Source organism: Hyperolius riggenbachi, chromosome 4 (assembly GCF_040937935.1).
Source record: "Hyperolius riggenbachi isolate aHypRig1 chromosome 4, aHypRig1.pri, whole genome shotgun sequence".
In the NCBI taxonomy this organism is placed as follows: Eukaryota; Metazoa; Chordata; class Amphibia; order Anura; family Hyperoliidae; genus Hyperolius; species Hyperolius riggenbachi.
In genome coordinates, this window is record NC_090649.1 from 338,256,610 (window position 1) to 338,281,003 (window position 24,394).

The 24,394-nt window shown below is 41.5% G+C and overlaps 1 protein-coding gene across 5 annotated transcripts in view; it reads left to right on the forward strand.

Moving 5' to 3' along the window:
- Positions 1-24,394, forward strand: part of TFB1M (transcription factor B1, mitochondrial) — a 247,821-nt gene that overhangs the window by 91,832 nt on the left and 131,595 nt on the right. The window contains exon 1 of one of the 5 annotated variants that reach the window (XM_068231881.1): positions 452-661. The exons of 3 other annotated variants lie outside the window; for them this stretch is intronic. The gene's annotated coding sequence lies outside the window, so the exon portion shown is untranslated. Of the gene's footprint in view, positions 1-451; positions 662-8,488; positions 8,592-24,394 lie in introns of those variants that run through there. One more of the 5 variants, XM_068231880.1, reaches the window with a different exon arrangement.

Below are 24,394 nucleotides of genomic sequence, written 5' to 3' on the forward strand. Positions count from 1 at the left end.
CCTAGCCACATGGCTAATTAATATTCACTGCACAGTAGTGTTGTCCGGATCATGAACCATTAGGATCTTTGATCCTGATCTTTTTTGTGAGTCGAATCATCAGGAAGCAAGGTAAGGGAGGATATTACATCACAATTGGCTTCATACAAGACAGACAAACATGGAACCTGCCATGAGATGTCAAGAGCATCAATCTCTGCAAATACTATATAAAAATTCTGTGAAATCCAAACATGGACAGTGAAATGCATATGTAATGTAAGTACAGCCAATATTTAGCTACTGATATATGTGTTGTTTTTTCTCTGAGACCCTATACCTAACAGCTCCTCTTTAAAATTGGCCCAGTCAGGTGCACTTCCTGGTTGATCCAATCCAAACTTCATACATTTGCATACAAGCCAGAATTATTTGCGTCTCATTGTTATTCTTTACAAAATCAGATTTGGAAACTGATGTTTATGCACCTAGTGGCTGATTTAATTAGCTTCCAGTCAATTGTCCTCCTGTTTTTCAAACTAATTAGCCCTCTGCAAAGCTCTGGTTCAGCCCCCACAATTCTGATTCCTGTCGAACTTGAATTTGAATACTGATGATGACTTCTACCTGATGCATTGCCTGTTCCTTGGTTATCCAGTCTTCCTGAAAATGCCTGAATCAAGTATGTCATCTCATGTATGTACTGTAGATATCTTTACTCCTGAAAGCAATACTTGGAACTCTCCTAATCGGAATAACTTTGAGGTATTTCGCTTTCTGCCCTCTTCTGTACTACCTCATTTAACACCCCTAGCTAGATCTCATTACATGTGTTCTTTGCCCTCTCTGGATACTGGAAAGCCAATTTTAATGAAAGAACACTTATCCTTTCAATCCATATTTAATTAAATGAAGAGTGGGCACTGAAGTAGGAAGAAATTATGGATTTATTGTAGCTGCTGGGATGGTATTCAGCCAGCAACGTTGTATGGTTGCCAGGCAGCACAGAAGTGCAGGCTCTGATTTATGCATCACCAACCACATGATTAGTATGTGGGTTCTGCCAAGATGTTATATATCTAGATTAAATTTAAAGTGGTGCTGTTTTGCTGAGAGAAGAAAAACAATGTGTTGAGAAAGAATGCAGTGAAGATGGTGATTCACCTTTTTGCGAGAATAGTTGCCTTTCTGGAGAGCACAGCACGGCAAGACTAGGAATAGAAAAACAATGTACAATGGAAAACTAAATTACAATGAAGATATGCTACAATTATCTGAATGTTATGCAAAATTAGAATCATTTTCTCTGCTAGCTGAAGCAGCTTTTTTTCATTTCTCTCCTTTTTCTTCTTTTTAGGTTGTTAAAATGTGTAGCATTTCATTTTATAATTGCACGCAGTAAATTTGACGACAGGTCTTTGACATGTCAAGTAGCTTTCTCACTGTTAACGACTGTCAAAATCTAAATCTGCTGCTTTGGTGATTTGTTATTCTGAATGTATTATGAAAATTCTACAGTGGAAACAGAATACGAGCAAACATTCATTTATGAACAGGTTTAGGCATTAAGTATTGAAGATAAATTGTAATTTTTTTTCTATTATCTGTCATCAGCTGTTGTTTAATGCTTTCCTTAGGACTAGCAAAACTGTGCCCATTTGGACACTGGTGGAATCTAAAACTATTTCACATTAGCAGATGGCTAATAATTATATTTAGAAGATGTATTTGTATATAGGACATAAACTATTAAGTTAATCCAAGTGTGCATGTATGTCCAGCTAAAAAGGTTATTACAATTATTACAATCTATGAATTAATACAGGTTCTATACTTAGTGATGCTTTAAATACTTATGCTCATGTTTACCAGCATGGGCGTTTCTACGGCCGTGCGGGCGCCCTGAGCGCTGCTGGGAGGGAGACGCTGTGATGGAGGGGGGAGCCGCAGCCGCGGCGAGGGCAGCCCGACCTCTCCCTCCCTTCCTCTCCCCGGGCCGCCCTCCGTGCGATCCCCCCTCGGACTGCAGAGTAATGCAGCAGGGAAGCGCTATACAAAACTACTTACCTCCCTGGTTCGAATCGCTGCTCACTCACCGCCAGTCTCCTCTCTCCATAGACGCTGATACACACACACGCTGCTTCGGTCTAAACAGGAAGCAGCGTGTGTATCAGCGTCTATGCAGAGAGAGGAGACTGGCGGCGAGTGAGCAGCGATTGGAACCAGGGAGGTGAGTAGTTTTGTATAGTGCTTCCCTGCTGCATTACTGTGCAGTCCGAGGGGGGATCGCACGGAGGGCGGCCCGGGGAGAGTAAGGGAGGTAGAGGTCGGGCTGCCCTCCCCGCGGCTGCGGCTCCCCCCTCCATCATGGGGGGCACCTACCTAACATATACTGGGGCAGCTACCTATCTAACCTATCCTGGGGTGCACCTACCTATCTAACCTATACTGGGGGGCACCTATCTATCTAACCAATCCTGTGGGGCAGCTACCTATCTAACCTATCCTGGGGGGCACCTACCTAATCTAAACTATACTGGGGGGCACCTACCTAATCTAACCTGTACTGGGGGCAGCTACCTAATCTAACCTATACTGAGGGGGCAGCTACCTAATCTAACCTATACTGTGGGGGCAGCTACCTAATCTAACCTATCCTGGGGCAGCTACCTTTCTAACCTATCCTGGGGGGGGGGGCACCTACCTATCTAACCTATCCTGGGGGGCACCTACCTAATCTAACCTATACTGGGGGCACCTACCTAATCTAACCTATGCTGGGGGGCAGCTACCTAATCTAACCTATAATGGGGGGCACCTACCTAATCTAACCTATACTGGGGGGCACCTACCTAATCTAACCTATACTGGGGGGCAGCTACCTAATCTAACCTATACTGGGGGGCAGCTATCTAACCTATACTGGGGGCAGCTACCTATCTAACCTATACTGGGGGGCACTTACCTATCTAACTTGGGGGGCAGCTACCTAATCTAACCTATACTGAGGGGGCAGCTACCTAATCTAACCTATACTGGGCGGCACCTACCTATCTAACCTATACTGGGGGGCACCTACCTATCTAACCTATACTGGGGGGCACCTACCTAACCTATACTGGGGGGGCAGCTACCTATCTAACCTATAGTGGGAGCATTAACTTATCTAACCTGTATTGGGGGCACCTACCTACCTAGCTAGCCTATACAGGTGACAACTATACTGCCTACCTATATTGGAGGCACCTACCTAACTAACCTATACTGGGGGCATCTACCTATCTAACCTATGCTGGGGACAACTATTCTGGCTACCTATATTAGAGGCACCCACCTAGCTAGCCTGTACTGGGGGCACCTACCTATCTAACTTTTATACCGGGGACGCCTGCCTATCTAACCTTTACTGGGGGCAACTATACTGGCTACCTATACTGGAGGCACCTACCTGGCTAACCTATACCGGAGGCAACTATACTGGCTCACCTATGCCTGGCTACCTGTACTGGGGGGACCTATAGCTGGCTACCTATACTGGGGTACCTATTCTAGGGGAATCTATACTGAGTGCAACTAGACCTGGCTAACCTATACTGCAGGCACCCATACCTTGCTTCGGGGGGGGGGGTGGGGGTCGCAATTTTTACACCCTCGCCCTGGGTGCATTTTAGCCTAGAAACTGCACTGTTTACCAGATCTCCTGGAGAACTGTGTGATCAAAGCCTTACAAATGTAATATTTGATTTGTGATGAACACTTCCTGCTTTAACATATGATCATGACAAGCAAATCAGAGTCTCACAAATCTTTCAGCTTATGAAACTGATCACATGCTTCTTCATCAGTTTGGTACACATGCACACAACTAGCTGTAAGTGCATAGAGTGTAAAGGTGGCCACTAATGATACAATTTGCTGAACGATCGTTTATGAACGATTCTTCGTATGAACGATTGGAAATGATAGTTTGGGACCACTAATGAAGAAAACTTTACCAACCGATTCGAGCAGATTAATTAAATCAATTCAAAAATCGGATCAATTTCATTAATCTGACCGGTTTGGTTAAGAAATTTTTGTTCATTGTTGATTCCAAACGATCATTTCCGACCATTTGGACTTCCAGTTCCGGCACATGTATTTGTGGAGGGTGAGAGAGAAACTCCGCTGTGACTGTCTTCCCCGCTAGCCTTTACCGCTGCTAAAACACCCGTCGATCCTTAGAAATTGCAGGCCAAGATGGAAGGACAGCCGTAGAGAGCCAGGATGCACCAGAGATGCATGCATCGCTATCTGTTGCGATCAGAAAACAAAACGAGCGCCACACTGAATTCAAGATGGCCGCCGAGACAAGCAGGCGTGAGAAGGAGAGCTAAGCATCTCCTATGTGGTCTAAATCTGACCGGCAGGGACAGAGCTGGGACAGCGAACCGGAGGAACACAGTGAGTCTGATACTGCAGTGGGGGGCTCAGAACTTCATATGGATAAGCTGGCTGCAGCAGAAATCAGGTGCCAGAATTACAAACCATTGGACAAGATGCGGTGATGCAATCTTTAGAAAAGCTGCAGAAAAATGTGTTAGCTCATACATTACGTATCAACGCATTACGCATTTCTAACATAGAGGATTATAGAACTCAGTCACAGGCGAAGATACGTAAACTGTAACTGGAAAATGCTGCTATGTAAGACAAATTATAGGATTTGGAGAATATATCTAGAAGTAACATCAGAGTAGTAGGTCTCCCTGAATCGTACATCTCAGCCACTTTATAACAACTCTGCTCTACTGCAATCCCACAGCTCTTGTGTCTTTCAAGTTCCTGTAAAGTTGAAAGAGCAAAACAACGCTGGCACTTTAACAAAGCATGTGCACAATGTATAGAGAGAAAATGGAGGTTTGCCCTGCAGTTTCTAGCAGTTCTACATGGCAAACATCACGTCTTTAAGCAACCAGAGGAGGCAAAAGCCTTCCATCTACAACATCCAGCAGAGGAATCTACAAGTTCACAAAATGTCAGAGGGAGTTGAAGATACAGGCTGAGGGGGCTATATTATGCTGCTGTCTTTGGATATAGTATGATGACAAGGTTGCTCTAACTTGTTTTTCATAGATAGTGCGTTGACATTCATGTTATAGAAAGCCTCTTCAATGGGCTGGTTGGGCGTCACTTTTCCCTTAGCAAGGTTTGTTGTTGTCGCAGTACAGAGAAGAAGTGAAGTAATTTACTGTGCATAATTTGATGTACTTTTGTTTAATTTTCGGTTTTTTTGTTAATGCTATATTTCCATGCGTAGAGTATTATACAGAATATAACAATGATATTTTTATATTTTAGGATTTTTTTTTGGGGGGGGGGGGGGGGTTGCTTTCTGCTGTCCCAGCTGCCAAGAATTTTAGTTTATATGTGATGTGGGCAGAGCTCTCATCTTCCTCTCACAATTTAAATGACTTTACACGTGGTTTTGTGGAATGTCAAAGGGCTTCATAGCCCAGAGAAAAGAGCACAAGTTCTTAGGCAACTGAAACGCTGGCATGCCAATAAAGCATTGTTGCAAGAAACACATCTCAGCGGAGATTATGCTAAACTTCTTAAAAAAAAAAAAAAAGGGTGGTTCGGTCATGTGTTTTGTTCCCCAGCGGCTTAAAGGAAAGCTGGAGTTGTGAATTTAATTCATAAACAGTTGGTTCACCGAGTCATTGATTCCGAAAGTGATTCAAATGGAAGATGGGTCAAAGTTCTGCTCAAACAAGTTTCTAAAATTATTGTTGTGTATAATGTATATGGTCCAAATGATGATAATTTACAATTCCTGAGAGAGTTGGTATTAAAAATCACAAGTTCTTTAGTGGAAAAAGGTATTGGATGTACTGGAAGATAGGACAAAATTGTCTCACATAAATCATATATATAAGAAGCCATGTAGTAGCTTTATAGGCGAGATGCTGTAAAATGGGTGCTTCATCCCTATGAGCGGCAGTATACCTATTACTCCTCCTCACACAATATGGGGTCCTGAATACATTATATATTACTCTCCCAATGGTTATCAAACAGAATACAGAAATAGGTGACATGATAATATCGGATCATTCGTCAATAATTGTAGAAATATCAGAATTGACACCCAGACGGACAGATATTGGGTTTTCCTACCCAATTATATGATCATGAGGAGTTTTGTGCAATGCTGAAACAGTGGTGGATGGAATTCTCCCAGGATAATAGGAAGCACTCCCAGGATCACTTTTTATTTTGGAAACCTATCATTCGGGGGAAGATAATAGCATACAAGACACATATAAAGAAGCAAGCTCATCAAAAATGTATGGAAACAGCGGCCCAAGTTAGAGAAGACAGCATAAGGTAAACCCTACAAAAGAAACCAGGTCAGCCTGGATCATGTCCAAAGCTGAGGTGGATAAATGGTTAAAAAAGAAGAAGTTGGCGGGAAAAACATAAAGCCCTGACGTTTCATAAATTTGGGAATAAGATGGGCAAGTTACTGAACAATCTAGCCAGGGGATACACCAACATTACAGCATTGAAGGATGAGGCAGATAATCTCATACATGACCCAAAATCCATAAATAATAGATTCATGAGATTTAAATTCAAATTATACACAGAAAAACTTTTGATCATGGAAAAAAAGATATAACGGATGAGGATATTTTGCTCAGAAGATCACAGATGGCAATGCGTTGTATCGCCAATACATCACAAATGAAGCTTGGAGAGAGTCTCATTTTAAAAATGATACATCAGGACAAGTTTACATTCGATATTAAATATCTATGACCTCCGATTAACTATAGACCTTTTTGTCTAAAATGCTAGCATCCACAAGCGGATCTATATCACTGTCTATGGGACTGTAATATTATTGCAAACTATTGGAATACTATTCGGCAATATATAAAGACACTGATACGGAAGGATATTACACTGACACCTCAAACGTTGCTGTTTCACTATCTCGAGCTTTTGACCAACAAGACTTGGAGACTAATTGCAACACTTCCAGCCTATTGCCCTTCCACATTTTTTTAGCAGCTGCAGAAAAGGTATTATATAATATTTGGATCGCCTCATCACCACCAACTATCTGGGATCTACAGCAGGAGTTGATACATTGGTTGACTTTTGATAAAATGGATGCCCAGAAATATTAAGAAAAACACACAACATCCTTTTTCAAAAAATTGAAAAACTTTATTTAACATTCTTTTGAGCAGGCTGAAATACAAGATCTAATGAAGCCATTTCAATATATAGCACATGGTATGCAACTAATGATTTGCTAAATACGTTGGGCAAACTAAAAGTAACTTAATTATAATGTTCTCATAATGCTGTATTGTTAATGGCAGCGGAGAGAGTATTGAAGGTGGGTGTGGAGGTTTTAAGGGCTGGGTGAAAATGTTACATGTTATTCGTCTATTTTACTGGACAAAAATGATGCAGGCAAAGTAAGCTACTTTGTTCCAGTGTTGTTATCATTACTATAGTTATGACATGTGACTGAAATAATAACATTTTGTTAACCACTTGCCGACCGCGCACTCATACCGCGCGTCGGCAAAGTGGCAGCTGCAGGACCAGCGACGCAGAGCTGCGTCGCCGGCTGCAGGCTAATTAATCAGGAAGCAGCCGCTCGCACGCTCGTCAATTCACGGCGGGGGCTCCGTGAATATCCTGCGGGCCGCCGATCGCGGCTCGCAGGCTAAATGTAAACACAAGCGGAAATAATCCGCTTTGTTTACATTTGTACAACGCTGCTAACAGTAGCATCGTTGTAATGGATCAGCGATTCCCGGCCAATCAGCGGCCGGGGATCGCTGTCACATGACAGGCAGGAGCCTGTTAGAGGCTGCACAGGACAGATCCGTTCCTGTGCAGCCTCAGATCTCCGAGGGAGAGGGGGGAATCCTGCAGTGGAGGGGGCTTTGAGGTGCCCCCCCCCGCCAGCCGCACGCAGGCAGGAGCGATCAGACCCCCAGCACATCATCCCCCTAGTGGGGAAAAAAGGGGAGCGATCTGGTCGCTCTGCCTGGTGTTTGATCTGTGCTGGGGGCTGTAGAGCCCACCCAGCACAGATCAGCAAATACAGCGCTGGTCCTTAAGGGAGGGTAAAGGCTGGGTCATCAAGTGGTTAAAAAAAAAATAGTTTGTAAACGATCGTTCAGCAAATTGTATCATTATTGGCCACCTTAACAGTGGTCATCATCTGCAAGCATGTCATCCATCTGTTTGAGCAGAATTCAAAGTCTCTGCTAGTAGAGTGTACTACAGAGAGTACAAGTCAAGCCTCAACTTTTACAGAAGGTTGCTTTTGTATGTTTAAGTCTGTGGAAAAGCAATACTTACTATGCCAAAATATCCCTAGCCACGGATAGAGAGGAGTGTGGATTTTGACTTAAGGGCAATTGCTTGTTCCACAGTAGAGAGGGTCAGTGAGATGCTAATACTTTTATGTTAATTGCATGCAGATTGATATTGGATCAGTCAAATGCAGTTGCTGACTATTTTGGACATCAAAGGGAAAGCCGTTCAACCTAGAACCATCATCCAGTAGGTGCAGGGCTCGAGTGTGTAGAAGCTTTAAGGTAAATAGAGGAATAAATTCTGCATCAATCCATCTGTGAAGTAAAACCCAGACTTTTTTAATCAAGGACATACAAAGGAACAAGCAGCTGAAACGCATTGAGCCAGGGTTCAGCCCTTATGCTGGGAATACACGTTTCGTTTTTGCCTTCGTTTTAGCCTTCGATTCGTTCGGTAAACGAATCGAGTTTTGAAAACGTATGTGAAAATAGTCATAATCTCATTATAGTTTTGATTAATAGACCCCAAAAACGAACGACTAGTGATCGAACATGTTTGATATTATCTCTCTTTATCCATCTAATCGAGCCATTGGTAGGCTTGATGGCTGTTCAGATCGATTGTATATTCGTTTATGCCGTCCGTCCCTGTACTACGTTTCGTTTCTTTGCAGCCTTCGATCATTGGAAAAACGAAACCATCAGAATCAGAAAAAAAAACGAAACCGTGGGTGGTGATATTAACCGTACGGTCGATTATTTCGGGATCGAAAAGGACAAAAGGCACAATCGAAACGAAGGTTTAAACGAAGGCAAAAACGAAACGTGTATTCCCAGCATTAGTCATAGCTTGATGTTTAATAAACCATGGTTTTTATTTTACGAGATTATTATTTTAATTGTTCCATTTCCAAGCTCATTAAATTTGCATACATTTAATGTCTAGTAACAGAATTTCTTAAAGGAGAGCATTAAGAAGCAAAGAAAGTATAAGCTGTTTAGAATACTTCTTCAATGTCAAGGTCACTTTACCTGAAGTTGCTTTTCCTCATCTTCATTTGAAATACATAGAAAGACCTATTCCTTCACATTACAGAGATGCAACTTACCGTAGATCTTGTATCAGATCTGCAAAGGCAATTCATGAGTTTTTCCTGCAGGCATTCCTTCTTTACTTATAGCAAGTGAAACCATTGCATGCTTCTCTAATTGTCTAGGTTAATACTCCATTGAAACGAAATCAAGCCCAGCTTGGTTGTTATCCCATGAGGAATCTATTTCAGAACTCGCTTTAACTATGTAGTTAATTTAGCTTAATTCAGACTTCTGAATATTGAGTTAACAAAAGTCACTTTCGTGCACCCTTTGAAACCATAGTTCACTTGGAGAAGTGCAAATTACTTTAAAGAGAACCTGAGGCGGCCGTAAAAAAAAAAACACAAAAAAAACATACTACCTGCTCCACACTGCCTCCCTGACCAATCTGCGCTGCTTCACGCCGCTCTCTGTTGTCCTGTTCCTCCTCTGCAGCCGGTTAAACCTCTGATCACTGCCGGAGGAAATCCAAGATGGCCATGACCCGGAAGTACTGCCGGGGTCATGGCTTAGCTGCCTATTGGAGGAATCGGGGGAGTGAGGCAACAGAGGCAGGGAGCAGGTTGGTGGAGGCAGTGGAGCGATAAACGGGGGTCAATGCGGGGGGAGCAATTTAATTGACAGTTGGCAGGTAAACAGGAGCCTAGCAACAATCATATTGTCGCTAGCCTGTCGCCAGCTTTGAGGGGGACAACAGAGCCCAGGGGGGACAGGCAAGGGCACCAGAAGGATACAGAGGCATGTCATTGCGCAGAGAACATGCCTCTGTATCCTATAAGCTCTTTAAAAAAAACTCCTTGCCTCGTGTACTCTTTAAATAGTCTAGGCCAGTTAACGTTAAAACTCTAAATGACAACTGCATAAAATATACTTTAACTATTGGAATTTTTTGTAGCTCTCTATATTTTGTTCTTGCAAGAAAACATCTAATACCTTTTCAAAGTTATCTACTCTATCCACTAGAAATAATTCTGATGTAACTGTATTCTATGTTTTGACAGCTCTCACAGTGATGGACCCTTTCTACAGCTGTAGATTGATGCAAACCTTTACATAATTCATACTTCCAATAAATGTGACATCCTAAATGATCAGACATACTTTTACATAGAATTTCCAGCATTTTCTGCCTGATGTGGTGGGTATAATCTCATCCTTTCAGCTGAAATAGTTAATAGTTAAAGGGGAGGTGTGAGAAGATTAAAAACAAAAAAATACTTACCTGAGGCTTCCTCCAGCCCCTGGCAGCCGTCCTGTGCCCTTGCCGCAGCTCCGATCCCAGCCGGGAGCTCGAGGGTCCCCTCCGGTGCAGATGCCAACCGCGCCAGGTCGGCATCTACTGCGCCTGCGCGAGCGATGCTCATGGCCTGGCTGAGGTCATCTGGAGTGTACTGTTCAGGTGCAGTAGTTCTGCGTCTGTGCAGTACAATCCAGATGACACCAGTGAGACCCCGAGCAGTGCTCATGCAGGCTCAGTAAATGCCAACCTGGCATCTGCACCGGAGGGGACCACTGGCTGGGTATCGGAGCTGCGGTGAGGGCACAGGACGGCTGCCAGGGCTGGAGGAAGCCCCGGGTAAGTAGATTTGTTTTAAATCTTCTCGCACCTTCCCTTTAAAGATTAAATTCCGCCAACTGTAAAACCTGGTACACACATCCAATTATGATTGGCCAATGACTGGCCAGTTTAATCACTCCATGTAGTATGAGGACCAACAGATTTTAATTACTATGAACAGATTTTGTAGGTAAGCTTTCAGTACATATTAACATCAACATTTTATCAGATTTATATGCAGTATATCAGCACTCTCCCACTCACTCCACTCTTACACTGTGACATGCCCTGAGAATAGCTGTACTATGATGGAAAACAAAACCCAGTACACTGTCACACACTTCTGCTAGAAGATCATGACAGGCATGAGACAGAAGGTCGGATAATTCAGATTACAGCTGATTGAAGACAAAGACACATGCATTTTTGCAGCATAGAAAGTTTGTATAAATCACATAAAAATACATGGTTTTATGTCAGACATAATTATTATTTGGAAAAGTTACTATAATAATGATAATTAAAAATAGAACACTCCATAGTATAAGAATTTAGCATACAACCTGAAACTTGCATGTACACAGTGTCAGTAATCTTATATGTTACATATAGTGACGGACCGAATATCAAATATTAAATTTACGAATTTCGAACGCAAATTTCTGCAAAAATTTGTGAATCTGCTATTCGCAGCGGGCTCCATAGACTTTAATAGCAGACAAACGGCCGCCGACTTTAGCGGTTAAAAGCAAAGCCCCCTTATGTGCTAGAAACACCAAATTTTCAGGGTATGTGGAGGGGGGCAGTGGCTACAATTTTTTCAGAAAGACCGTATAGTTTTTGAGAATATCGATTTTAAAGTTTCATAGGAAAAAAGAATACATTTAAATGTGGTAAATGACAGATCATGTCACAAGCCTAATGGTAATGTAAATTTACGTATGTCAAAAGAAAAAGCAATTAATTTCATGACGGTGTTTTACACACTGCGTACGGACCCCTGGAAACCCCTCCGAAATTGCAATGCTTTGACCAGAGATTGCTATACAGCCGCAGTATGGCTGTATAAAGATCCCTGGCAACTTCACCAATTCTTGGATTTTTTTTAATGTTTAGAGTGTGGAAAAAATAAAAAAGAGGTGGGGTCCCCCCTCCCCAGCCTCTTTAACCCCTTATCCCCCATGCAGGCTGGATTAGCCAGAATGCAGCGCCCTGGCCGAGTGTGGCTTTGCACCCTGAGCTATACTGCATGATCCATGGTATGGGGGGGGGGGGGGCTCCAGGGGAGAGGGACAGCCAAGCCTTCCCCTCTCCCCTGGAGCCCTTGTCCAATCCATGGACAAGGGGCTCTTCCCCACCTCTAGTGCCCCAGGAGGATGTGGGGGTTGACGACGCCCTGGGAGGTTCATGGTGGCATCTAAGAGTCCCTTTAAAGAAGGGGACCCCCAGATTCCCACCCTCCTCCCAGGATAAATGAGTATAGGGGTACAAAAGTACCCCTTACCAATTTCCACAAAGGGTTAAGTGAAATAAAAACACAATGACGAAAAAAGTCCTTTAATATTCTTAATTAACTAGAAATACTTACCCGCACCCTTAAAAAAAGTTTCTGTGCCAATATCTTCTAATCTTGCAACCTTCTTTAAGTTGATTGAAGATCTCCACGCACCGCCGCCACACACCGCCTCTCTTCCGCGCACTGCTCTCAGCTATAAGTATAGCTGAGCGCGCATCCTATGCAGACACTTTACCATCAGCTCCCACTGTTCCCCCACCTCTCATGCTTGTCACCCCCACCCATGCTGGCACCTAGTGCATCCATGGGTGCACTGGGCACCAGCATGGGTGAGGGCGATAGGAGTGGGCAGGTGGAGAGGACAGCGGTAGCTGGTGGTAAAGCATCCGCATAGGACACACTCTCAGCTATACTAAGTGTCAGCATGGGTGGGGGTGACAGATGTGGGAGGCGGGGGGACAACGGGTGCTGGCGGTAAATCCCACCCCTGATATATACAGGGGTGGAGGGAGGGGTTAGTCACTTCATTTTGTGTTATGTGTATGTAGAAGGTTAGGACAGAGCCAGGGAGAGCACTTAATTGTCACATAATTCATTAAGAGGTCAAGGGCACATCTGACTATGGTGGGGGCGGGGGCCTAATGATGGGCACCTCTCACTATACTAGGAGGGGACTAATAAATGGGCACATCTGGCTATACAGAGAACGGGGGTTATAAAGAGGCAAATACATGGGCTAATAAAATGGTACATCTGGCTAGCTATGGCAGGGCTAATAAAGGGGCACATCTACCTATCTATATGAGGTGGGTACTAATAAAGGAGCAATCTGTCTATCTATAGTGTGGGGGGGCTAATAATAGGGCACATCTGGCTATCTGTACTGGGAGAGAGATAAAGGGGCACATCTGCCTATAGGGGAGGGGGTGTGGCTAATGATGGGGCACATATGTATGCCATGAGGGTGTATTACTGTTATTTTTGCAAATATGTATTACTGCTATTTTTGCTAAATAAAGTACATTAAAACTCAAAAAAATTGCACCTTTATTGCCAAATAATATATTGTTGCCATATATTGTATTAGCAATGTAATATAAATGTATAATAACCGGGATACATGGACAAATAAAATGTGTGGGTTTAATATACCATAGCACTTTTTATTTTCAAACGATTATAGCTGGACAAATGCAATACCTTTAAAATGCATGCAAACTAAAATAATTCTTAGCAAAAAGTACCACCCAAAGAAAGCCTAATTCGTGGCAAAAAAACAGGGTATATATTGAATGGGAGGAGTGTGAAATCTACAAAATTGGTCTAGTTTCTAAAGAGGAAATAACCTAGGGTAGGGAAGTGGTTAAAGGAGTTTTTAAATTTATGTGACTGATGCCCTTTAATACAGAAACTAGCCGTTGCTGCATTAAAAAAAAAGTGAACCAATCATACTAAGGGCTCTTTCATCTTTTTCCTGCAGGCAGTAGCCATGCTTAATGCAGAACCATGCTAGAGGTGCTAGGACTGGAAAACATTCAGCACAGAACTATAAATGAACACATCTCACCCTGTTTACTGTCACTAGAACTTACATACTGCTGTCTACCTCCAACTGGGAGCCAGGCTCTCCAGAAACAGCATCCTTGACTCTCTTCAATCTAGCTTCAGGAAATATCACAGCTGTGAAACAGCCCTCACCCAGATTTGCAATGATCTGCTCATGGCAAGAGACAAAGGCCAATGTTCCATCCTGATTTTGTTCGACCTCTCAGTGGCTTTTGACACAGTTGTTCATGAAATCTTGCTTAACAGGCTACAAGAGTACTGTGGCATAGATGGCATTGTTCTCCTATGGTTCAACCCCTTCCTGGCTGGCAGAACATAAAGGGTAGCCTTAGGGCCCTTCCTCTCCGACCCTGTACCACTAAAATATGGTGTACCCCAGGGCGCAATATTATCACCTTTACTTTTCAACATATACATGCTGCCACTTGGAGAAATCATACAAAAACATGGCCTAACATATCAATGCTGATGACACCCACCTATATTTGTCATTCAAACCTGGCGTCGCAAACCCTACTTCACAGATAAACGCATGTCAGGAGTGGATGAATAATAACTAGCTAAAACTTAATGCTGACAAAACTGAGGTTCTTGTCATCGAGGTCAGCGCTCGACAGCAAAGCCACCCCAGTCTCAATCAACACCGCTAAGGATAGGGAGCTCAGACCTTAACAACTCAGACTGCATGCGCAGCCTGGGAGTACTGATTGATGGGAAATTAAGCTTCAGGAATCAAATCTCAGCTGTTGTGAAACATTCCTTCTTTCACCTAAGGAATATTGCAAGGATTAAACACCTCATTCCTTCAGAGGAACTTCCAACCCTAGTTCATGCCTTCATCACATCAAGGTTGGACTTCTGCAATGTTCTCTACACAGGCCTTCATAAGAAAGACCTACGCCGCCTGCAAGTAGTACAGAATGCTGCCGCAAGGCTGTTAACGAGCCAACCCCGCCATTGCCACATAACACCAACCCTGTGTTCGCTCCACTTGTCAGAATTCTAGCGGTTTATTTATGCAGGAAAAGCTGTCATATATGTATGTTTTAAGTTTTAATGTTCTATGCAAAATTTCATTGTAAACTGTAAAGTTAGAGTACTTCTTTAATATATTGCTCTGAGACATCTCAGCATATTCTAGGCTATGACGCTTATAAGATTATTCTAGTTACAAGAAGCGAAAACATTTTTGTTTATTGTACAAAGCATCTTTCAAATTGCAAAGTTATAGATAAGCGTACTGTGTGAAGACTGGAAACAAGTTTAAAGTCACATTACTGTAGCAGTAAGCTGTACTACTGTAGCTGTATATATATACATTTTCTCAATTATTACATATAAATATTATTAATCTAAATATTAATAAATAATACAGTCCTTCCAAAGAAATAAATAATTATTGTTAAACCCTATATAACATAATGTAATACTTTGAAATACATTTAAATGCTGGATTCTGCAGTGAAAGTTTCAAAACACATTAGCTGTGTTCCACAAAGTTGTTTTGACTATGAGTGTCCATTGCAATGTCAACAACTTTACAAGGTTTTTCTATGTTCACGTATTTAGGACAATTATGCCACCTGGCGGTTTCATAGTCTTATAAAATTAAAATTATTAATACAGCTTGATATTTACATGATGAAATGCTGACATCTGCCAGGTGAAAGTATTATATTTATTTCTTCATCAGAAAGACAAATATATAGAACATGATTTTATATTATTAAGTTTTAATATGCAATTATATCTTATATAATTAATTGTTTTAAGAAGAATTATATAATAAGCTTTATATTTAAATAAGTCTATTAGAAGCCCTTCAATGTTTCAATAAGCATCTTAAATTGCTGAAGACTCTTTACAGTGTTATAGTGTCAACCTGACCAATCTTATGTCTGGGAAAAGACAGACACATTCCAAACTAATTAGCAGAAGGAAACATTATCAGAAATGCATCAGAAATGACATTGTTTAATCTCTGAAAGTCCAAATGTCTGGGTCAAATAAGTCAACCAGCAGACAAGATGGCTGGTGACGTCCATTCGTAATTAACTGCGTCAGAAATGACCTAATCAGAATTTGTAAACACTCCAAATGATGTTAATTCTCACAAGATAAGGTAATTAAGGAGTTTATAAACAAAAAGTGTTCTGGATATTTTAAATGTCAAAGTTAGCGAGCTACGCACAGAAGTTTAAGCAAATCAGAACCTGGGATTCAGGGAAATTCCAGTTTAGGCAGCCATATTGCATCCACTCACAATAAAAGTATCCAATCTCCTGAGAAGACACACAAGACAGAAGCTACCTTCCCACACGTGGTTCTAGATGCTGATGAGATGACAGAGAAGGGGTAATATGCTTAATATTCTGGAGATTTACTTTATTAATTTTTCAGCATTAAGTTCTGTTAAGATGTTAGCAAGAAGTTTTTTTAGAAGCTATTTTTTTAAGCCATTTCTTTAAGAAGATTACTACAAGTTTTACATAGCTACTAGATACACAGCTATTGATACAGATGAGACTACTTTTGATCGTATTCTACATAACACAACTGTTATATTCTTTTTTTGAATGTGCTTAGAAGATTGATGATTGCTTGGCTATAAAGCCTTGATGAGATGGAATACTGTTAGAAGGAAACACTACTTGGAACTGTTCATATTTTGTATATATGCTGTATGATAAGCAAATACAATTTTTATATAAAATCATATACTGAGTGCTCTGATTCATTTCAAGGTACACCGTCAATCTATAATTACTGTTATAGAGGGTTCAGACCCCACTATGCCGGATTTATATGATAACAACGCTTTAAAGGCTGGTCCTTTACTGAGTTAGCAATCATGAAAAAGGCAAGAACCGCTCAGGTTTTTGACATTTGGCACCCAACAGTTGATGGTTATCTTGATTGTTATCTTGAAATATACTTTCTGGAAGCATAGACCATAGTTTTCTATCACGATAAGAGAATAAAAAAAGTACTTCTATACAGGATCTTCTAAAAAAATTAGCATATCCCACAGATTCTCTATGGGGTTCAGGTCAGGAGAGTTGGCAGGCCAATTGAGCACAGTAATACCATGGTCAGTAAACCATTTACCAGTGGTTTTGGCACTGTGAGCAGGTGCCAGGTCGTGCTGAAAAATGAAATCTTCTTGTCCATAAAGCTTTTCATGCAGATTGACGCATGAAGTGCTCCAAAATCTCCTGATAGCTAGCTGCATTGACCCTGCCCTTGATAAAACACAGTGGACCAACACCAGCAGCTGACATGGCACCCCAGACCATCACTGACTGTGGGTACTTGACACTGGACTTCAGGCATTTTGGCATTTCCCTCTCCCCAGTCTTCCTCCAAACTCTGGCACCTTGATTTCCGAATGACATGCAAAAGTTGTTTTCATCCAAAAAAAGTACTTTGGACCACTGAGCAACAGTCCAGTGCTGCTTCTCTGTAGCCCAGGTCAGGCGCTTCTGCTGCTGTTTCTGGTTCAAAAGTGGGTTCATGCTTCCATCTGCTGAAAAGCTTTATGGAGATGAAGATTTCATTTTTCAGCACGACCTGGCACCTGCTCACAGTGCCAAAACCACTGGTAAATGGTTTACTGACCATGGTATTACTGTGCTCAATTGGCCTGCCAACTCTCCTGCTCTGAACCCCATAGAGAATCTGTGGGATATTGTGAAGAGAAAGTTGAGAGACGCAAGACCCAACACTCTGGATGAGCTTATGGCCGCTATCGAAGCATCCTGGGCCTCCATAACACCTGAGTAGTGCCACAGGCTGATTGCCTCCATGCCACGCCGCATTGAAGCAGTCATTTCTTCAAAAGGATTCCCGACCAAGTATTGAGTGCATAACTGAACCTAATTATTTGAAGGTTGACTTTTTTTTGTTTTAAAAACACTTTTCTTTTATTGGTCGGATGAAATATGCTAATTTTTTGAGATAGGAAATTTGGGTTTTCATGAGCTGTATGTCAAAATCATCAATAAGAAAAACAATACAAGACTTGAACTACTTCAGTTGTGTGTAATGAATCTAAAATATATGAAAGTCTAATGTTTATCAGTACATTACAGAAAATAATGAACTTTATCACAATATGCTAATTTTTTTAGAAGATCCTGTACACATATATAGAGTTGGATATGCATATGAAGCATCCAAAATCTGAAGCAAAGAAGGAAGATATTGTTATGCTTTAAAGTCTCACAGAAGAGAATTGTTAATGAGCACTCTCAGTTTATAGTCTATGAAAAGAAGAGAAAATAAATACTTTGGCCTGCAGGGAATATATATTTTTATATAACCGACAAAATGAAGATATTGGAGCAGCATACTGAAGCAGAGTGTATAGCTACACATTATGAAAATGGCTACCTTAGAAGTGCAAAAACTTTTTGAGACAAGCTCAGTGAAAAAGAAAAGTGAGAGAGCAGTTTTTGTCAAACAAAGAACATTTTTTATATACATAAGAGATTCTGCTATCAAGAAAATTAACATTGTTTTTTATACTAGACAATTGAACAGACTTTGTGATGAAAGCAAAATCTCCTATAAATAACTTTTTTGGAAGAAAAGGAAAAATCCTGTTTTAAAGATGTATGGCTCTTTAAATGTAGAATACTGCAGATACAAGACAAGTTACAGCAGGCATAAATGAGATGTAAGAAGAAATTTTTATTTTTGTACTATTTTTATGAGAGCAATACTCCATGGTGTGTGGTTAGCACTACCAGATGCCAACACAGGAGAAGACAAGACAATCCTCCAACTGGCAGCAACACAACATCTATTCAGAAATAGACTTAAAGCAATATGACACTTGATTTTTTTTTTCCTCTCAGACTACAAATGAAAGATTTTTTTTTATATATACAGTATATACTCGCATATAAGCCGACCCCCCAACTTTTCCCTGAAAAACCAGGGAAAAATGATTGACCCCCATATAAGCCGGGGGGTAGGAAATGCTGGATTGGTGCAGCCCCCCAGTGTGTCCCAGTATAGCTAGTATAGTGCCCAGTATAGGTAGGTAGTGTCCAGTATAGCTAGTATAGTGCCCAGTATAGCTAATAAAGTGCCCAGTATAGCCAGTATAGTGCCCAGTATAGCCAGTATAGTGCCCAGTATAGCGCCCAGTATGGGTAGGTAGTGCCTCAGTTTAGCTAGTATAGTGCCCAGTTTAGCTAGTATAGTGCCCAGTTTAGCTAGTATAGTGCCCCAGTATGGCTAGTATAGTGCCCCAGTATGGCTAGTAAAGTGCCCAGTTTAGCCAGTATAGCGCCCAGTATGGGTAGGTAGTGCCTCAGTATAGCTAGTATAGTGCCCAGTTTAGCTAGTATAGTGCCCAGTTTAGCTAGTATAGTGCCCTGGTATGGCTAGTAAAGTGCCCAGTTTAGCCAATATAGTGCCCAGTTTAGCCAGTATAGTGCCCAGTTTAGCTAGTATAGTGCCCCAGTATGGCTAGTATAGTGCCCCAGTATGGCTAGTAAAGTGCCCAGTTTAGCCAGTATAGCGCCCAGTATGGGTAGGTAGTGCCTCGATATAGCTAGTATAGTGCCCAGTTTAGCTAGTATAGAGCCCAGTTTAGCTAGTATAGTGCCCAGTTTAGCTAGTATAGTGCCCAGTTTAGCTAGTATAGTGCCCAGTTTAGCCAGTATAGTGCCCAGTTTAGCCAATATAGTGCCCAGTTTAGCCAATATAGTGCCCAGTTTAGCCAGTATAGTGCCCAGTTTAGCCAGTATAGTGCCCAGTTTAGCTAGTATAGTGCCCAGTTTAGCTAGTATAGTGCCCAGTTTAGCCAGTATAGTGCCCTGTTTAGCTAGTATAGTGCCCAGTTTAGCTAGTATAGTGCCCAGTTTAGCCAGTATAGTGCCCAGCATAGGTAGGTAGTGCTCCCCCCCGCTCCCCCCGCGGCCGCCGCTGCTATTACCTGCTTAGGCAGCGGCCGCTTCCTAATGCGCGTTCCCCTCTGAAGTTTCAGCGTGTATCACAGCAGCGCGCCCGGCGCTGCTGCTGTGACGATGCAGAGGGCAGGAAAGAGCGCGGCTCCCTATAGCGGCGATCTGTATCGCCGTTACCAGGGGAACCGCTCTTTCCTGCCCTCTGCATCGTCACAGCAGCAGCGCCGGGCGCGCTGCTGTGATACACGCTGAAACTTCAGAGGGGAACGCGGATTAGGAAGTGGCCGCTGCCTAAGCAGGTAATAGCAGCGGCGGCCGCGGGGGGAGCGGGGAGGGGGGGGAGCGCGGACCACCCACCACTAGACCACCAGGGAAGACTCGCATACAAGCCGACCCCCCAACTTTTGACCCCCTTTTTGGGGGTCAAAAATTCGGCTTGTATGCGAGTATATACGGTATATATGACCTCTGAAAAAAAACTACTACTGTCTTTTTACACAGAAGTAAATCAACAACTATGCCAAGAAGGAAATAGGAGAAGAAGAAAGTTTGTTTTGAATTTTTTGTCATGAGAAGCTAAGGGAGTAATAAAGACTCCGATATAGCAGCTGCCATGTTTAGATGTAACAGATGAATATACAGCAGACCGTTAAACAAGAAGGTTTTTAATTTTTATAGCGCTAGCCTGAAGGGGGGAAATCTCTACTTATTTTTAAGGCTAGATCCTATTAAGAAGCATCAAGAGAGACTATTCTTGTGACTACATTATACTAAGAAGGTTTGACTACAGAAGAATTGAAAATGTTGCTACTGAAGCTTGGAAATCTCACAAGATAATCTCTTTTGTCTGAACCAAAGAAGACTCCAAACAAGCATTCCTTGCAGGCACCAAGAAGAAACCCGCTAAGACAAGCGATGCAAGCCACATGCTAGAAGAATATGCAAAGATATCAACGTGAAAACCAAGCCATTGAAAGAGGCTATGTTATAAGAAGCTTTTACTTCTTGTACTTTTACTTCTTCAACAACTCCGACCACTGGTTGACGCACCAGCTGAGTGAAGATCGAGACAGCACTAAGAGAAAAGTGGGCCTCAAAGAATACAAGAAAAGAAGAACAGACAGAAGAAGACATCAGGTTAAAAGATAAATTAGATATCAGGTGAGTGAAGAAAGAGCATTAGGAGATGAAAATGGAGATATTCAGTTTTTACAGATAAATCTGATGAACTAGAAGAGGACAATATTTTTGACATAGAAAATACCAGAAGATGAGTGAAAGAAGGTGTTGATGGACATTTGAAACTACAATAGAGACTGTTACATCATATCAAGATTTCAAGATCAAGACTAAGATGTCAAGATCATCTAGTTATAGAAGAAGACAGCCAAGGTAAAGATTTTTTTAAAGGACTGATAAATACGCATCAATATTCTATTTTTTATTCCATATATTATGAAGATGTGGAAGATTTGTTTTTTTTACCTATTCAGTGATATATTGCCATGCTACAAATACAGAAGCAGATGCAATGAAGACTTATGAGAAGTTACAGGAAGAAAGACATTCTACAGGAGAAACAAGGAGATAACTGTTCACAATAATGACATACAGCAATCAAGCTGGTACTACAGAAAACTGCACTAAACTAAATTATATGTACAAGATGATTAAAGGCCTAATGTGAAGAATGAAGCCTGGGTTGATGAAGACTTTTAAATACACAAAGGAGAAAAGAAGTTATGTACACCAAGAGACTGGAAGAGAAATCCATGCTGATCGACTGATGAAGTTATAGAACAGTTTTAAGATGATACTCTATTCAAGAAGTGTGACGCTGAGGACAACAGTTTACTAAAGTGATGAACAGATAACAAGAGAAAATGTTTTTGTAAATGGATAAGGCATGACACACATTAACCACTTGAGGACCACAGTCTTTTCGCCCCTTAAGGACCAGAGCCTTTTTTTCCATTCAGACCACTGCAGCTTTCACGGTTTATTGCTCGGTCATACAACCTACCACCTAAATGAATTTTACCTCCTTTTCTTGTTACTAATACAGCTTTCTTTTGGTGCTATTTGATTGCTGCTGCGAGTTTTACTTTTTATTATATTCATCAAAAAAGACATGAATTTTGTCAAAAAAATGACTTTTTTAACTTTCTGTGCTGACATTTTTCAAATAAAGTAAAATTTCCTATACATTTGAGCGCGAAAGTTATTCTGCTACATGTCTTTGATAAAAAAAAAAAAAAACATTCAGTGTATATTTATTGGATTGGGTAAAAGTTATAGCGTTTACAAACTATGGTGCCAAAAGTTAATTTTCCCATTTTCAAGCATCTCTGCCTTTTCTGACCCCCTGTCATGTTTCATGAGATGCTAAAATTCCAGGATAGTATAAATACCCCCCAAATGACCCCATTTTGGAAAGAAGACATCCCAAAGTATTCAGTGAGAGGCATGGTGAGTTCATAGAAGATTTTATTTTTTGTCACAAGTTAGCGGAGAATGACACTTTGTGGAAAAAAAAAATCCATTTCTTCTAACTTGCGACAAAAAAAAAATGAAATCTGCCACGGACTCACTATGCTCCTCTCTGAATACCTTGAAGTGTCTACTTTCCAAAATGGGGTCATTTGTGGGGTGTGTTCACTGTCCTGGCATTTTGGGGGGTGCCTAATTGTAAGCACCCCTGTAAAGCCTAAAGATGCTCATTGGACTTTGGGCCCCTTAGCGCAGTTAGGCTGCAAAAAAGTGCCACACATGTGGTATTGCCGTAAAATAAAATCTTCTATGAACTCACCATACTCCTAACGGAATACCTTGGGGTGTCTTCTTTCTAAAATGGGGTCATTTGTGGGGTTCCTATACTGCCCTGGCATTTTAGGGGCCCTAAACCGTGAGGAGTAGTCTTGAAATCAAATATCGCAAAATGACCTGTGAAATCCTAAAGGTACTCATTGGACTTTGGGCCCCTTAGCGCAGTTAGGGTGCAAAGAAGTGCCACACATGTGGTACCGCCGTACTCAGGAGAAGTAGTATAATGTGTTTTGGGGTGTATTTTTACACATACCCATGCTGAGTGGGAGAAATATCTCTGTAAATGACAATTGTTTGATTTTTTTTACACACAATTGTCCATTTACAGAGAGATTTCTCCCACCCAGCATGGGTATGTATAAAAATACACCCCAAAACACATTATACTACTTCTTCTGAGTACGGCAATACCACATGTGTGACACTTTTTTGCAACCTAGGTGCGCTAAGGGGCCTAACGTCCTATTCACAGGTCATTTTGAGGCATTTGGATTCTAGACTACTCCTCACGGTTTAGGGCCCCTAAAATGCCAGGGCAGTATAGGAACCCAGCAAGTGACCCCATTTTAGAAAGAAGACACCCCAAGGTATTCTGTTAGGAGTATGGTGAGTTCATAGAAGATTTTTTTTTTGTCACAAGTTAGCGGAAAATGACACTTTGTGAAAAAAAAAACAATACAAATCAATTTCCGCTAACTTGTGACAAAAAATAAAATCTTCTATGAACTCATCATACACCTAACAGAATACCTTGGGGTGTCTTATTTCTAAAATGGGGTCACGTGTGGGGTTCCTATACTGCCCTGGCATTTTATGGGCCCTAAACCGTGAAGAGTAGTCTGGAAACCAAATGCCGCAAAATGATCCTTGAAATCCTAAAGGTACTCATTGGACTTTGGGCCCCTTAGCGCAGTTAGGGTGCAAAAAAGTGTCACACATGTGGTATCGCCGTACTCAGGAGAAGTAGTATAATGTGTTTTGTGGTGTATTTTTACATATAACCATGCTGGGTGGGAGAAATAGCTCTGTAAATGACACATTTTTGATTTTTTTTAAACACAATTGTCCATTTACAGAGAGATTTCTCCCACCTAGCATGGGTATGTGTAAAAATACACCACAAAACACATTATACTACTTCTCCTGAGTACGGCAATACCACATGTGTGACACTTTTTTACAGCCTAGGTGCGCTAAAGGGGCCCAACATCCTATTCACAGGTCATTTTGAGGCATTTGTTTTCTAGACTACTCCTCACGGTTTAGGGCCCCTAAAATGCCAGGGCAGTATAGGAACCCCACAAGTGACCCCATTTTAGAAAGAAGACACCCCAAGGTATTCCGTTAGGTGTATGATGAGTTCATAGAAGATTTTATTTTTTTGTCACAAGTTAGTGAAAAATGACACTTTGTGAAAAAAAACAATAAAAATCAATTTCCGCTAACTGTTGACAAAAAATACAATCTTTTATGAACTTGTGATACACCTAACAGAATACCTTGGGGTGTCTTTTTTCTAAAATGGGGTCACTTGTGAGGTTCCTATACTGCCCTGGCATTTTACAGGCCCAAAACTGTGAGTAGTCGGGAAACCAAATTTCTCAAA